The 14,051-nt window shown below is 47.2% G+C and overlaps 1 long non-coding RNA gene and 7 other non-coding genes across 9 annotated transcripts in view; 5 read left to right on the top strand and 3 right to left on the bottom strand.

The window, feature by feature from the left end:
• The first annotated feature begins 1,109 nt into the window (after positions 1-1,109).
• On the top strand, positions 1,110-1,182 carry TRNAF-GAA (transfer RNA phenylalanine (anticodon GAA)). Its single transcript has one exon. It is a non-coding gene; the product is annotated as a tRNA-Phe (tRNA).
• Positions 1,183-4,610: 3,428 nt separating this feature from the next.
• TRNAK-UUU (transfer RNA lysine (anticodon UUU)) lies at positions 4,611-4,683 on the top strand. Its single transcript has one exon. It is a non-coding gene; the product is annotated as a tRNA-Lys (tRNA).
• A 2,923-nt stretch (positions 4,684-7,606) lies between these two features.
• On the top strand, positions 7,607-7,679 carry TRNAF-GAA (transfer RNA phenylalanine (anticodon GAA)). The gene has a single exon. It is a non-coding gene; the product is annotated as a tRNA-Phe (tRNA).
• Positions 7,680-7,949: 270 nt separating this feature from the next.
• LOC118547236 (uncharacterized) overlaps positions 7,950-14,051 on the top strand; it is a 149,648-nt gene continuing 143,546 nt past the window's right edge. For both annotated transcript variants that reach the window (XR_013442667.1, XR_013442668.1), the window contains exons 1-2: positions 7,950-8,431; positions 9,196-9,361. This is a non-coding gene — a long non-coding RNA (uncharacterized LOC118547236). The remainder of the gene's footprint in view (positions 8,432-9,195; positions 9,362-14,051) is intronic.
• TRNAK-UUU (transfer RNA lysine (anticodon UUU)) lies at positions 8,678-8,750 on the bottom strand. Its single transcript has one exon. It is a non-coding gene; the product is annotated as a tRNA-Lys (tRNA).
• Positions 10,328-10,410, bottom strand: TRNAL-UAA (transfer RNA leucine (anticodon UAA)). Its single transcript has one exon. It is a non-coding gene; the product is annotated as a tRNA-Leu (tRNA).
• On the bottom strand, positions 10,773-10,858 carry TRNAR-UCU (transfer RNA arginine (anticodon UCU)). The gene is given in 2 exon segments: positions 10,773-10,808; positions 10,822-10,858. It is a non-coding gene; the product is annotated as a tRNA-Arg (tRNA).
• Positions 11,141-11,213, top strand: TRNAV-UAC (transfer RNA valine (anticodon UAC)). The gene has a single exon. It is a non-coding gene; the product is annotated as a tRNA-Val (tRNA).

Genomic DNA, 14,051 nt, shown 5'->3' on the forward strand with positions numbered 1-14,051 from the left:
ATTTTTTTCCTTTAAATTAAATTTGAGGTTTCCTTTTTTGATTAAAAAAAAAAAAGATAGAAGTCTTGGTTTTTGCTCTCAACTAGGGAGCCCATGAAGGATTTTTAAGTAGGGTGATGGGTTCCAGTGTGGATATACAGGTAGGAAGATCAATGAAGAGGTTGGGGAAGATTTAAGAATGAAGAGAAGTGGAGGGATTCGAGAAATACTGAACTCGAATGAACAGCACTTGGGTCTGATTATAGGTAGAGAGCAGAAGGATGGTGGGAGGAAATTGTGTTTTTCTGCCTTGGGAAACTTAGATGGAAGGTGGTAGTAAGTTTAGAGGGAAAGATAGGTTCATTTTTGGACATTCTGAGCTGGCCATTCCCATGAAGAGGTTGAGTAAACAATTTAAAACATGGGTCTCTTGGTAATAGCTACATTTTTGTGAGACTCAGGAATGGGATGCTGAGAGTGGCTGCACATTAAATTCACCCGGTCAATTTACAAAATACACAATCCTGAGCCCCATCTGCAGAGATTCTGATTAAATTAGCGCTAGGGCTAGTTCAATTGTATACATGTGAATGCAGGAGATGCAAAATAATGAAATAGGAGGAGGAGGTCCTATTTAGGGGATATTATTAAAGCAGAGCTTGCTTCTCAGAGTTTGGGAGAGATCTCAGCCAATTCCACTTTTTGACAGTGTCTATTTGAAAGTTTAAAAACGCCAAGGTGGGGTTACGAAAATTGAGGTATATTTCAAAGATTGAGGTTTAGCAGAACAGTGCTTTTAACATACAGATGCAACGACTCCATGCACAGCACACCTCCTCTGGGGGTAAGATTGCAAAGTCTTTTGACTTTGACATTTGAAGCCTTTTACAAATGGCCTTCCTGTTCAGTTCCATACATTTCCATACATTCCATACATACATTTCTTGAATCCAAACAACTGAGAAAAGTAAAATCATTTGTCATTTCTGGTTTATAAACAGGGGCTTGGCTTTATCGCCCCTGTAATATTTGCTAAATGCTTACCTCCAGCTGAACTCATCCTGACCTCTTGTTACAACCAAACAAATACTATTTCATTACGGAAATACAGAAAGCGCTTTTTACAAGCTGCCGAAATAGCTCAGTTGGGAGAGCGTTAGACTGAAGATCTAAAGGTCCCTGGTTCGATCCCGGGTTTCGGCAGTGGTTTTAGATGTCGCCACCAGCGCTATCCCCTCTCGCTCGGGGGCACCAGGCTCCTCAGGACGGAATCCTTCTAGCTTGCCACCCTCCGGGGCGTTCTGACCCACACGTGCCCGGGGTGGCCGCGGAAGCACCGATCTCCTCTCTTTTACCTCTCCGGGAGGGAGAAAACTGAAAACAGAAAAAGGGATTTATGTCGTTGCTTTTAAACTGCTCAGTATAAAGGCAGACTCCCCTGACCTTGGGTCTGGCTGAGACCACGCTCTCCCTACGCACGGCGCGCCGCTCACTTGCTTCGGAATCACTCCAGCCCTCTCTCTTCTTTCCAGTTGCCCGCGACGTTCCAGGAGCTGGGACCTTTCTGCGCGGGTCGGAGGCACTAGCGCACCCGGGCTCCGCCGGGGATTTGGCGGCCACGCAGCCGCCACGTGCGGAGCGCAGGTCCCGGGCGCGCAGGGGCTCGGTGGGGATGGCGGACAGCCCCGGCCCCCCTCGGCCAGAGAATCCCTCTATTTCGGTTTGGTCCAGCTGGCTTAACAATAACAAGGACCTAGAACACCTTTTGGTGGTGGTGATGGTGGTGGTGGTGGTGGTGGTGGTGAGTATGGGAAAGCCCTTTCTGGTTCATGTCTACACCAGGGTTACCAAATCAAATACAGGACGCCCAGTTAAATTTGAATTTCAAAGAAACAACGAATATTTTTTTTAGTATAAGTATGTCCCAAATATTGCGTGGACCATACAAAGTACACACTCGTTGTTTCTCAGAAATTTAAATTTAACTGAATTGGTATTTGCCAAATCGCAAACCACTATTGTATCATATATACCTACATAGGCTCTGAATTCAATGCACCCCCTGCCCCACCGGGCCCCAGCAAATATACTGAGAAACTACAGTCAGGACGATCCGGGTTTCAGAACAGACTGGTAGTTTCTTACTCTCAACATCTCGCCACGTACAAATGCGTTTGCGTCCATCACCACCGAAGCTGGCGGTGGCAGAGATCCCCAGGAAACACGCCTCAGGGAATCAGCCATCCTACCTGGCCCGGGCTTCCAGACCCTGGGCCTGGTCTGGGATGGGGGTGGGGGGAGGGAAACTTGGAGGCTCTGGGCTGGATCCTAACAGTAGTAGTAGTAATAATAATAATAATAATAAGTATTGTTATTATATAATATATATTATGTTATATATAACATATAGTGAGTATTTATTATAATAGTAATAATAAGTATAATACTTATATATTACATATATATAATATGTATATATGTAATATATATTATGTAATATATATTATATATAATATAATAATATGTAATAATACTTATATTTATCATTACTTGTTAAGATGATGAATAATAATACTTATACTTATTGATGATATTATACTTGTTAAGATGATGAATAATAATAATACTTATTATTAAACTTACTATTACTTATTAAGATGATGAGTCACTCTATCAAGGCAGCGCAATGGAACAACACACACTTAGCGATGCTTTCTTTTTGGCTGGACACCAGGCTGGGACATGGGGAGAGAGCATGGAGATTCAGTCCTCACATTCTAAAAATCCTAGGTGTGGTGAAAGGCAAAATGGAGAAGTATTGCTTTGGGACCTATTTATTCTATGTCCTCCCCTTTCTGTTCATCTGTGCCAATACACTAGCTGATGAGGGGCTTCGTCCCCCCGGATCTTTGGGTTCTTGGGTAGAAGGGTGCATTTTGATGAGGGACTCTTGAAATCTAATGATGGTCAAAAGGAAGGAAAACAAAATGATGTACTAATAAATTGAGCAGTTCAAAGTTTGCATGATGTATGTCAGCATGTGTGACAGGGAATTTTATAGGTCACCTTGGCTAGACTGTCGTGTGGTGGCCGGTTGTTTAGTCAAACACCAGTCTAGGTGCTGCTGTGAAGGTGTTCAGATGTGATGAACATGTAGATCAGTAGACTTTGAGTAAAGCAGATTATCCTCTGTAATGTGGCTGGGCCTCATCCAATCATCTGAGGGTTTAAGAGCAAAGACTGGGGTTTCCTGATGAGGAAGGAACTCTGTTCAAGATGGTAAATAGAGAACCTGCCTAGGTCTCCAGCTTGCTGCCTCGCTGAAGTTGGACTCAAGACCGCAACACCAACACTTACCTGAATTTCCAGTCTGTTGGCCTACCCAATAGACTTTAAACTTGCCAACCCCCACAATTGTGCACCAATTTCTTAAAATCTCTCTCTCAATGTTGGGACTTCCCAGTTTCCAGCCTGAAGAGAAAAGGGAGAATCCCCACAGGAAGTATTTGGGATCCAAGCAAGAAGTGCGAAGATAGGGTGTTTCTGCCTGAATCACCACCATTGTTGCCCACATGGCATACACCTACTCAGTTTTAATGTCTTTTTTCTCTGCCAGGTTCTATTCTGCCTGCCTTCTGGTTGTCCGTCTGCGTTACCAAAGCACTCGTATTTTCCTCTATTAAAGCATTGATTAGGAGGTTCTCAAAGATTTACTGCCTGCATGCTTGCCTTCTGGACCTGTAGTAGATCCACAGTGCAGGGGAGGTGAAGAGGAGGTGAAGACCAGGGATGGTGCTGGTCACCAGGAGGTACCTCCCAGGGAGGATGGAGGTTAAACTGAGTTCTCAAAGGTGCTTGGACGGGCGAGGGGGAAGGAGTGAAAGGGAGGTGGTACGCCTGTTCGAGGGAACAGCATGTGTAAAGGCCCAGAGGACCGAAAGGCAGCAGGGGATCTGTAATATGCAAATAGTGGCGTGTGCCGCCGAGACGGAGAGAGGTGGGGAGAGGCTACTTCACCCGCGCAGGGCGGCGGGAGCGCGCGTGCGCTGAGGCCCGGCTAGTAGGGGCGGGACGGGGGGGCGGAGCGGTGAGCGGGGGGCGGGGGCGGGGGCGTGCTCTCCAGGCCCAGGCTCAGGTCTGAGGCGGCTGCCAGCGCTTCCGGCCGGAGCCCAAGTCGTCTCGTTTAGTTAATGCGCTTCGCCCTTCTTTTGAGGTGGACGCTTGAGATGGGGACCAGAACTGCGAAGTGGTGCTTCTCGGAAGAAGGGGGCACCTGGTACCTTTAACACTGAACTGTGATCTCCGACCCCGTGCTCTTTGCTTTTAGGGCGAAGATACGCGTGGGGGGTAGGGGGGACAATGAATAAATGGCTTCTCCGCCTGTCTCAGGCTTTTGCAGAACTCGATTCATGTTTGCCAAGGAGTTTCTAAATAAAAAGGGGTGCGTTTTATTTAAGAAATCTGCATGTAGCTGTCAAAGAATGACCTGACACCTTCCCCGCGGGGCCGGTGGGTCGGAATTGGGCTGAATCACACAGAGGAATCTGGAAGTTCCTGCAGCGCGGCGCTGCTAGTGCAGAGCCCAAACAATAACAGGGCCTTCAGCCACCAGAGGGAGGACCTCGCCGTGAGCCCGGATAGCTCAGTCGGTAGAGCATCAGACTTTTAATCTGAGGGTCCAGGGTTCAAGTCCCTGTTCGGGCGACGCTCCCCCTTTTTCCTAATAATTTAAAAATAGGAACAAACTTTCGTAATCCGGGTTGCCTTCAGAGAAGGGAGTAAAATCCTGGAGCCTGTAGGCTACGAGTCCAGACCCTTCCCTGAAAAGCCGGACCTCCAGCGCTGACACCGCGAACCTTTGTGCAAAAGCCCCTGGAAAACTTGCCGTGCACTGCTCCAGGGAATTAAATAGGCTGTTTTATTCTGCAACCACCCGCCAGGCCCCCAACTACTGACTGCTGTATTCACAGGAAGAGGGAATAGATGCCTTCCAGGACGTCCCTGGGACTCCCCCGGGGAACCGCCCCCCATCGTTGTCCTGGGGCCCTCTTCGCCGACACTCTCTCTGGGGTTCCCTCCTGCTAGGTGCCTGTGAATATGGCATGGATCCTGCACCTACACGCCACCTTCCTATCCTTCTAGAGAATATTTATGCACTCTGAAAAGGGAGAGACAACCATCTAGAAACCCATGCACCATATAGAGCAGTCCCCTCTCTAAATGAAGTCTTCTCTGAACCCTGCCCCCCGCAAAGTGTGACCCTGAACACAGGGAGGTGTTGAGGTGGAGATGGCAGCTTCTGCTATGGGAGGAAGAGGGTGTGTATTGGAAAGACTTCAAGGGGCTGGAATGGGACAAGTCCTGGTGTTGGAAAAACAAAAAAAGTCAGCTGGCCCCGGCCTCAGACTAACAAGGGAAGGAGTTAGCTTCTGAAAGGTATTGAGGAAGTTGGGCTGTGGACACAAGAGAAGCTTAGGCATGGGTTCACTAAGACTAAAACTAATTTCCTTGGGAGGTAGAGGGAAGGTGCATCCTTGCTTCGATAAAGATTGAGCCTACCTTGCTTCTGCCAGGCAACAAAGAAGGGTCTATCTTGATCTCCTTAGCAGGATGGAGGTGTAGGTTGATTGAGTCAGCTGCCCTCTTCTCTGATGGATGGTGGTACCCAGGGAGTCCTGATTAGTGGGGCAGAGCCAGGCTGGAGGGAGCACTCAAGAGGGAGGCTGGGCCTTCACCCTCCACACTGGAGTGCCTTACCCAGAGCCTACACAGGCCTATACAGACCCACAATTACCTCCCAGTCTCCAAAGTGCAGCTTCCTCATCAGGAGAAAGAGAATCAGAGCAATAGCATCCAACTTATGAACTTGTAATTAAATGAGGTAACAAGGCATGCACAGTGCTTAGTAGAGTTTTGCCCCAAGGTAAACATTTAATACACTGTAGCTATTATCATTATTATTCAGTATTCAATATTGTTATTATTTTCAATCTAGGGAGGAAACAAAAGATACCTATCGAAACAGGTAAGGAACCATTCCAAAGAAACATACTCCCAATATGCCCAAGATCATAATCCAATCCATATTCATGTGATTTGTGTTGGTTGATATGTGCTGAAGGGACAGCAATGGTCACTGATCCAAGTAAGAGCAGAGTGCACTGGTTGGGCCAGTCAGGCTTCTTTCTTGAAGAAAGTGAATCAAGGGGCTCAGATGGCATCTCAGGGAGAGAAACAAAGTGAGGAGCTATGGCAATTTTTCTTGTCTCTGAGGGAGTCCTTTGGAACGTGATCAAGTGCACTTTTGGCAACCTTGAAAAGTGAAGTGTCTTTGCTCCACTCATTTCCTGACTGAACAAGAACAGAGCGAGCTGGGACAAGGAGAGGATGGGGGTGGAGAGCACTGAGGTCTCCTAGTTCCTTCCTCCCTTCTCACCTCAAGGTCACTCCGTCTTTCACCAAAGGGGGAAAAGTAAGAAAAAAAACAAGCAAACCCTGGGATGCCTGGGTGGCTTGGTCGGTTAAGCAACTGCTTTCCACTTGGGTCATGGTCCCAGGGTCCTGGGATCAAGTCCCACATTGGGCTACCTGCTCAGCAGGGAGTCTGCTTCTCCCTCTGCCTGCTGCTCCCCCTGCTTGTGTGTGTGTATGCGCTCTCTCTCCGACAAATAAATAAAAATCTAAAAAAAACCCCCACAAAAACCCTATGTCTGTCTTGACTAAGACCTTTTGGGCTTTGGAGCCAGACAGCTCTTGTTCAGTTCTGTTCTGGATGATTTGAAGTGAATCAGTTATTTCATTTAGAAATTATCATATTATCAACCTCATGGCAGGGGTGAGGTGGATGGGGATTCAATGAGACCATGTAGGTCATGTGCTGGGCACACAGTAGGCACTTAATAAGTGGCCGTCTTTACTCTTATTAGGGAGGGCCCTGGGGAGAGGTAGAGAAAGCATTAGCGAGTAAGGAAAGGGTTAAGGTATAGGCAGGGAGAGGTAGGGGGCCCCTGACTAGGCTCTGAAACTATTGCTGGCTGGCCTAAGTGCAAAGCCAGAGTGAACAAGAGATAAGGGAATGGACCAGACCACCTGGCCCCGGATGTTAGGGAGTACTTTTCTTTGGCGGCTATAGTGTAGTCACAGAAAATGACCAAACCTCAAAGAATTAAGTCATTAAGGGGGTTATCAAGAGTCCTTTCTCAAACCAAGATAGCATAAGAATCTCAAGGCCACAAGCTTCCCAGTCAGTTCTCAGTAAAAGACCGCCACCAAAAGCCCTCAGTGGCAACGCATTCGGGACCCCCTCACTCGAGAGAGCTTTTCCTTTCCTTTCTGCTCTCACCTTCACTTAACAAACTTTCACTTCACTTCACCCTTTTGTGTCCCCGAGATTCATTCTTTGACTCTGCGAGACAAGAACCCTGTAACATTAGGATAAGAACGCTAACTTTTCCTCACATAACAGGAATTAGTTCTCATTCACTGCTCTCAAAACCTCAGAGCTATAAATAGCACAATTTAGAAGACGAAATTAGCAACTGAAAAGGCGAAGATAAGAGGTTTTTTGTTTTTTTTCGCTTTCTCTTTTAAAATTCCCCTTAACAGGGTCGCAGAGTCGTTCGTCTTCGCCGAAATAGCTCAGTTGGGAGAGCGTTAGACTGAAGATCTAAAGGTCCCTGGTTCGATCCCGGGTTTCGGCAGGGTTTTTGCTGACACAGCCCACGACAGAACAAGGGTTCTGCTCACTTGAGTAGTTTCTCCTGTGCCCCCGGGCGCGCCTGCACAGGGACCCTGCGGCTCTCTTAGTGCGCGTGCCCACCCCCCGCGCCTGCGCAGAGGCTTGGATGGATGGATGGGTGGGTGTCTCTTAGCGCGTGTGCCCTCTCCCGCGCGTGCGCAGCGGCAGTGCGGGTCTCTCAGCGCCTGTGCCCTCCTCCGCGCGTGCGCACCGGCAGTGCGGATCTCAGCGCGCGCCCCCGGGAGGCTAAGGTGCTTTCGTTCAGCACGTGGAGGGTAGTGCGGGGTTGGGCCTCGTCGCGAAGCCCCGAGGGGTAGAGAGCCCCTCACCCGGTCTAAGACCGCACACTAAGCTCCTTAGTGTTTGTTCCCAGTGCCGTCAGCTCGCAGGGCTGGCAAGTTTTTCTCGTGGGTGACAGACGTGCCGACAGCCTTAAGAACGTTTGTCTATACAGCCAGACCCGAAAGCCAGGGCCCCGTCGGCGGGTCAGAAATCTGGTGAAGGATGGTTCCCAGCCGCAGATGTGACTCATAAGCACGTGTCTCTGAAAGAGTCCTTGGAACCTGTTTTCTCACCGCTCCTTTAATAAACGGGGCGTGAACGATTGCTTAGGGCCAAACGCTGCGCAGTTACCGCCGAGAGCATTACTGTCGGGACTGACGACGGGGGTGCGGTTTTCTTGGTTATGGGTCTACTGATGTTCCGGATATAAAAGTAAGTTTCAAGGAAAAAACATCCTAGGGCAAAGTAACATTCCAAGAGAAAGGTCTGAGCTTGGAAGACTCCTTATTAGGCACTTTGCGCATGCACAAAGTCCACTGTGGGTAGGGTCAGGCCTGGGTGGTAATCTGTCCCCACCCAGCGCGGAACCCAGTGTGCTTTGCCTAACCCCCAACCTGCTCATCATGAGTGGTGTGAACACAGTCTCAAATTTGTTTTTGGAGTTTTTAAAATAACCTCCGCCCGAACAGGGACTTGAACCCTGGACCCTCAGATTAAAAGTCTGATGCTCTACCGACTGAGCTATTCGGGCTCACGAAAAAGTTTCTTTCCTTGTCCTATCCGCAGTGAAATAGGCCACGTGGCCACATTCTTTTCCTATTGAATTAACATCCTGAGTCCTTTTACTGATTGCCTGGGAGGTGAAACTGCAAAATCAAGATCCAGTGGGTGTTTGGCAGAATGGAATCCTTTTTCTCCCATCAGAGATAGACAATAAAGAAAATATCTGCCTGCCTCACCTGCCTCGCATCCAGGCAGCAACACCCCCCCCCCGCGCCACCCCTCCCTCCCCGCAAGTGCTAGCATCCTAAAGGGAACATACCCAGAAGAATTCTCCAGAGTTAGGACCTCTGGTCGTGCTTCTGGGTGAGCAGCGGCAGTTTTAATTCCAATGCTGGTCTTTGAAGAGCCCCGGAGCGTCTTGTGGGTGGCAAATTATGAATAATTGATTAGGTTTCCAATAATCTATTCAACAGGCGTTCATCGAGGGCCTGCCGCTCTCCAGCCTTTAAGCAAACTTAGGCTGCAAAGACCCAGTCCTGGTCCTCAGTGCGGCGACAAGACACGCTACCAGAAGCACCCAATCAATCGCCTTGACGGTGGGAAACTGGCTTTTGCAGCGTTACCCCGCCGACACCAGAAGTAAGAGGCAGTAAAGTCTTCCAGGGGGGTGGTGAAGCCTGAACTGAGCTGTGAAGGGTGACGGGGCCCCTGTAGACTTGGAAAGAATTCTGCCTGCCATAGTGTACCTTCAACACCTGTATAATGGGTCTATCTTTCCTCCTAGAATGTTTCTGCTGTGAGGCAGACGGTCCCTGTATTGTCCCCAGTGCCTGGCCTGTGGCTGGCACAGATCAAGTTCTCAAAAACTGCTGTGGAGTGAATGAGGGCCATGGATCAGGGAAAGCTTTTAGGGAAGGTTCGGAGAGCAGAACTGGTTCTTGGGAGTTTTTGTTTGGTAGAGAGAGGAGGAGAACATTCATGTCAAGGTGAATGATTTCCACAGATGGAATAATTTTGCCCTGAAAAAGTTCTCTGCCACCCTATTGTGCCACCCCATTGTATTTGTTTTATAGTGCTTATTGCCATCGGAAATTCTGTTTATTTGCTTATTTATAAACCATCTCTTCCCATCACTCTGTGATGTAAGTGCTGCTGGACAGTAATCTTGTTGGTGAGGACCTTGTCTTTTTTGTTGTCCTTATTTTTGTTTACTTTTACTTAAAAAAAAAAGTTTGCATTCCCATAACCCCAGCGTTTAGAACAGTATTTGGCACATAGCAGGATCTTAAGAAATAACTGTTGACTAATTTCAAATGTTGAAGGTTTTTACTGCACAATGTGTCTCCCCTCCCCCCGAAGATAGTATAGTTTTATACAGATCTTTTATTTCAGTTTTCCAAACCACCAATTATGAATTTGTTGCTATACGTTGTGTCAGGCGAAAATATTAACATTCAGATTAAGACATCATTGCCATGTAACCATCCATCATACTGTCTCAGCCTAGGATTGCAAAACACGCGGAGGGCCCTAACTGTTTATCATTTTTAAGCCCTCAGGAAATTCAGAGAGCATGACTCTTTTTTGGAAAAGCAGGGAAACCTTTACCAGAAGTGGGGTTCGAACCCACGAGGATATAAATCCATTGGATCTTAAGTCCAACGCCTTAACCACTCGGCCATTCTGGTACCCGTCAAACCGACGTTTACTTTTCGGTGACTTGACCAATACAGAGCCGCTATAGTTTCAAAACAAAAAAATTTTATCGCCAATGTCAAAGAACAATATCGGGGAGGAAAAAAAATCCCAGCAACATATCACATCATGCTATTTCTCCACCTCCACTCACCAGAGACTCTGGGGCCCCCTGAAAACGACTGGGAAGACTCAGGTGGCGGGACTCCTACCACCTTGGCACGAGAGGACCCAACAGAGAGCTGGAATGAATTTCTTCCCTTTCCATAGCAGGGCAGTGGGATGCGGAATTTTAAATGGGTTAAGGTGTTTTTGTTTTCCTTTCAGTGCTTTCTTTTCCTTACCAAAACAAAAGCGACTCTGGTGGGACTCGAACCCACAACCTTTGAATGCCTCCATCTGTCTAGAAGTCCAATGCGCTATCCATTGCGCCACAGAGCCAGGTACTTGCGCCCCCTCCGCGCCGCTTACATCAAGGCAGGCACGGCGCCTGTCCCCGGACACTGGCCCCGGGCCAACCCCGCCTTCCTTCTCGGAGGAGCGGTGGAGCCCGTGTGGCCAAGGAGAAGCGTGGGTGGGAGCTGCGCTGGCAAGTCTGAGATCCCTCTGAAAGTTTCTCCCCGTAAGCGATAGCCGGGCATCAACCCCCAGTCTCCGCCCACGTTGGAAAGAAAAAGGTCTTTGTGTGCAGTTCTTCCACCCTGGAGAGCTGCTGGAGCACGCGGTTCCATAGTGTAGCGGTTAGCACGTCTGCTTTACGCGCAGAAGGTCCTGGGTTCGAGCCCCAGTGGAACCACAAAGCCGTAATTATGCCTTTTAGGGATATTTTCAGGTTTCCCTTTGCCAGCCAGATCTTGAATTTTACTCGGGGAAGCGAGAGACGCTGCGGTTCCGCCCAGGGCTCGGCGCGGCGCCCGGCCGAGTCGGCTCCAGTCCGGTAGGCGCCCGCACAGATCCGCCGCCGAGGCTGCCCCCGTGTGGCGCCTCTGGGGAGGTGCAGGCGGTCAACCCCGCGCCCGTCACAGCGCGCCTCTGCGCCTGCGCCTTCCCGACCGTCCCGCAGTCCCCCTTGCGCCGGGGTCTGGGCTTTAAAATGCCCAGCCGCTCTGTAAAAATCAAAGTTGAGTGCAGTTCACGCTGGATACTTCACTCTTGCAATAGTGTATTACTGATTAAAATCTATGCTCTCCTTTTTAACTCGTGTCCAGCTTTCTCTTCGACACCTCCCATCTTTCAACTGCTAGAAGTTTCTTTTGTGACCCTTCAGGGATAGTCTTTGCATTCTCCAGTATAGATGTGCCTTTCCTTTTTTAGCCACTTAGGATTTTTGTACAAAAGATAGCATACCATAGGTACTGTTCCCCTCACCCCAACAATATTCTGGAAATCGTTCTATGTCATTCATAAGTCTGGTCATCCTTTCGATTCCCTTGTCTGGATGTATCACAATTGTTTAGTCTGTGCCATTTGATGAACAATTACATTGTATTCCGTCTTACAGACAATGCTGGTGGTGGATTTCCTTGTTCATTGGTTTTGGGGAGGATCAACATAAAGAATAATAATAGCAAAATCTTGACTAGGTATTTCCCATGTGGCTAGGCAGGAGTCTCAGTTGACTTAGGTAACACTCACGATTATTGTATTATTGTCTAACCCATTTAGGAGGCGTGGAAGAAGCATAGGGAGGGTAAGTGATCGCACAGGGTCACGCTGGTCAGGGACAGAATAGGGTATTCAACCTAGGCAGGCAGGGTATTGCCTTTTTGCCTTAGAAAAGGAATTGCTGGGCATATATATGCTATATTTCTATGAATGTTGCTACTTTCACCTCCAAAGAGCTTGGACAATATTATGCTCTCACCAACATGAGAATGCTTCCTTCACTTCAGTCTCTCTCAAAAAATATTAATAGGTTTTCTGGTTTCTTTGCCTTTTGAAAGGGGAAAATGTTTTAATTTATATGTGTTTTATCAAAGGAAGGTTGACTATTTTTTCATATGCTTAAAAAACATTCTCTTTCCTCCCTAGCATCCTTTTTCCCTCCCTCGCTTCCTTTCAAACTACTATCTGTTCAATCCTTTTGTCCAAATTTCTATTATATTGGTAATGTTTTCTTATTGATTTTTAGGTGCTTTTTATAAATATAGATTTAGATATGTTTTGCAAATGTATTTCCCAGACTTACCGTTTGCCTCTTAATTTTACTTTTGATATTTTTTGCTATGCAGAAATTTAAAACTTTTAATGTAGTCAAATTCATTATCCTTTTGTTTATTTATTTTTGAGAGGGAGCTTTAAAATTTCTTTCCTAGAAAATGCTTCCCCATTCTGAGATTAAGTTCCAAAAATGATGCTATATTTTCTCCAGATTATTATTTACTTAAAATTTATTTGTTACATCTTTGGTCCTTTTGAAATCTCTATAACTGGGTGCTATGGTCTGAATGTTTGTGAGCCCCCCAAAACACATATGTTGAAAGCGAATCCTCAGTGTGATGGTGTTGAGCGGGGGTTGGAAGGTAATGAGGATAAAACCCTCATCAGTGAGATTAGTGCCCCTTTAAGAGAAAGTTCCCTCATCCCCTCTGCCATGTAGGACAGCAAGAAGACAGTGATCTGTGAACCAGGACGTGGTGTTTTCATCAGACCAAATCCGCTAGTGCCTTGACCTTGGACTTCCCAGCCTCCAAAACTGTGAGATAGATTTCTGCTGCTTATAAGCCACCCAGTCTGTGGTATTTTTGTTACATCAGCCTGAACGGACTAAGGCACTGGGTAAGCCATGAGATAGAACAATAGACCCCTGTAGAGGGATTTTATAAAGCACTCTGGAGGATTGGGATGTGTAAATCAGTCAACTTGGTAAAATCACATTTATTCCAAAAATTAAACTGGTCCTGCCAGTGACATGGTCTCTAGCTTCAAGTTCCTTAATATCCTTTCCTTAGAACTTTCTAGAAGCTCTGCTGATGTAGGCTTCCCCTCTGGTACTACTTTGGCTCATCAAACCACCTTCCTTCTGCTTTTCTGTGTCTCCTGGGCTGGGTTCATTCCCTTCTCACCAAGAGCATAGCTTTAGGTAGTGTGGCAGACTATAGAAGTTCAGCCTGTAGACTCCAGATCCAAATGGGTTCAATCCTGGTTCTGTCTCTCTTGGTTGTGTGACCATGGCACAGTACATAACCTGTCTGTGCTGCGTGACATTGGGTTAGTTGCTTAACTGTTCTGTGCCATGGTTTCCTCCATGGTAAAATGCGGATCAAGCTCAGCTTAAGATTCTGGAGAGGATTTAGTGAATTACTATATGTAAAGCATTTCAATGAAATGCACGTAGCAAACAATTAGCAAATGTCATCTATCATCGTGATTATTATTACGGATTTGGCAGATAAGTCTGGTAAGTTTAGGTAGAACAATATGGTTTTCTCATAGGGACATTTTTAGAAAATACTAAGTGCTAAGAACATCAGCTCTGCATTTACTGGCCTCTCTTCTAGGAAAGACATTAGGATTCGAAGCCAACAGCCAAGAATTCTTGAGATGTCTTTGGCGCACAAAGGTGGTTTTATTAAAGCACGGGGACAGGACCCGTGGGCAGGAAGAGCTGCACTGGGGTCGTGAGGAGTGGCAC

This window comes from Halichoerus grypus, chromosome 11 (genome assembly GCF_964656455.1).
Source record: "Halichoerus grypus chromosome 11, mHalGry1.hap1.1, whole genome shotgun sequence".
In the NCBI taxonomy this organism is placed as follows: domain Eukaryota; kingdom Metazoa; phylum Chordata; class Mammalia; order Carnivora; family Phocidae; genus Halichoerus; species Halichoerus grypus.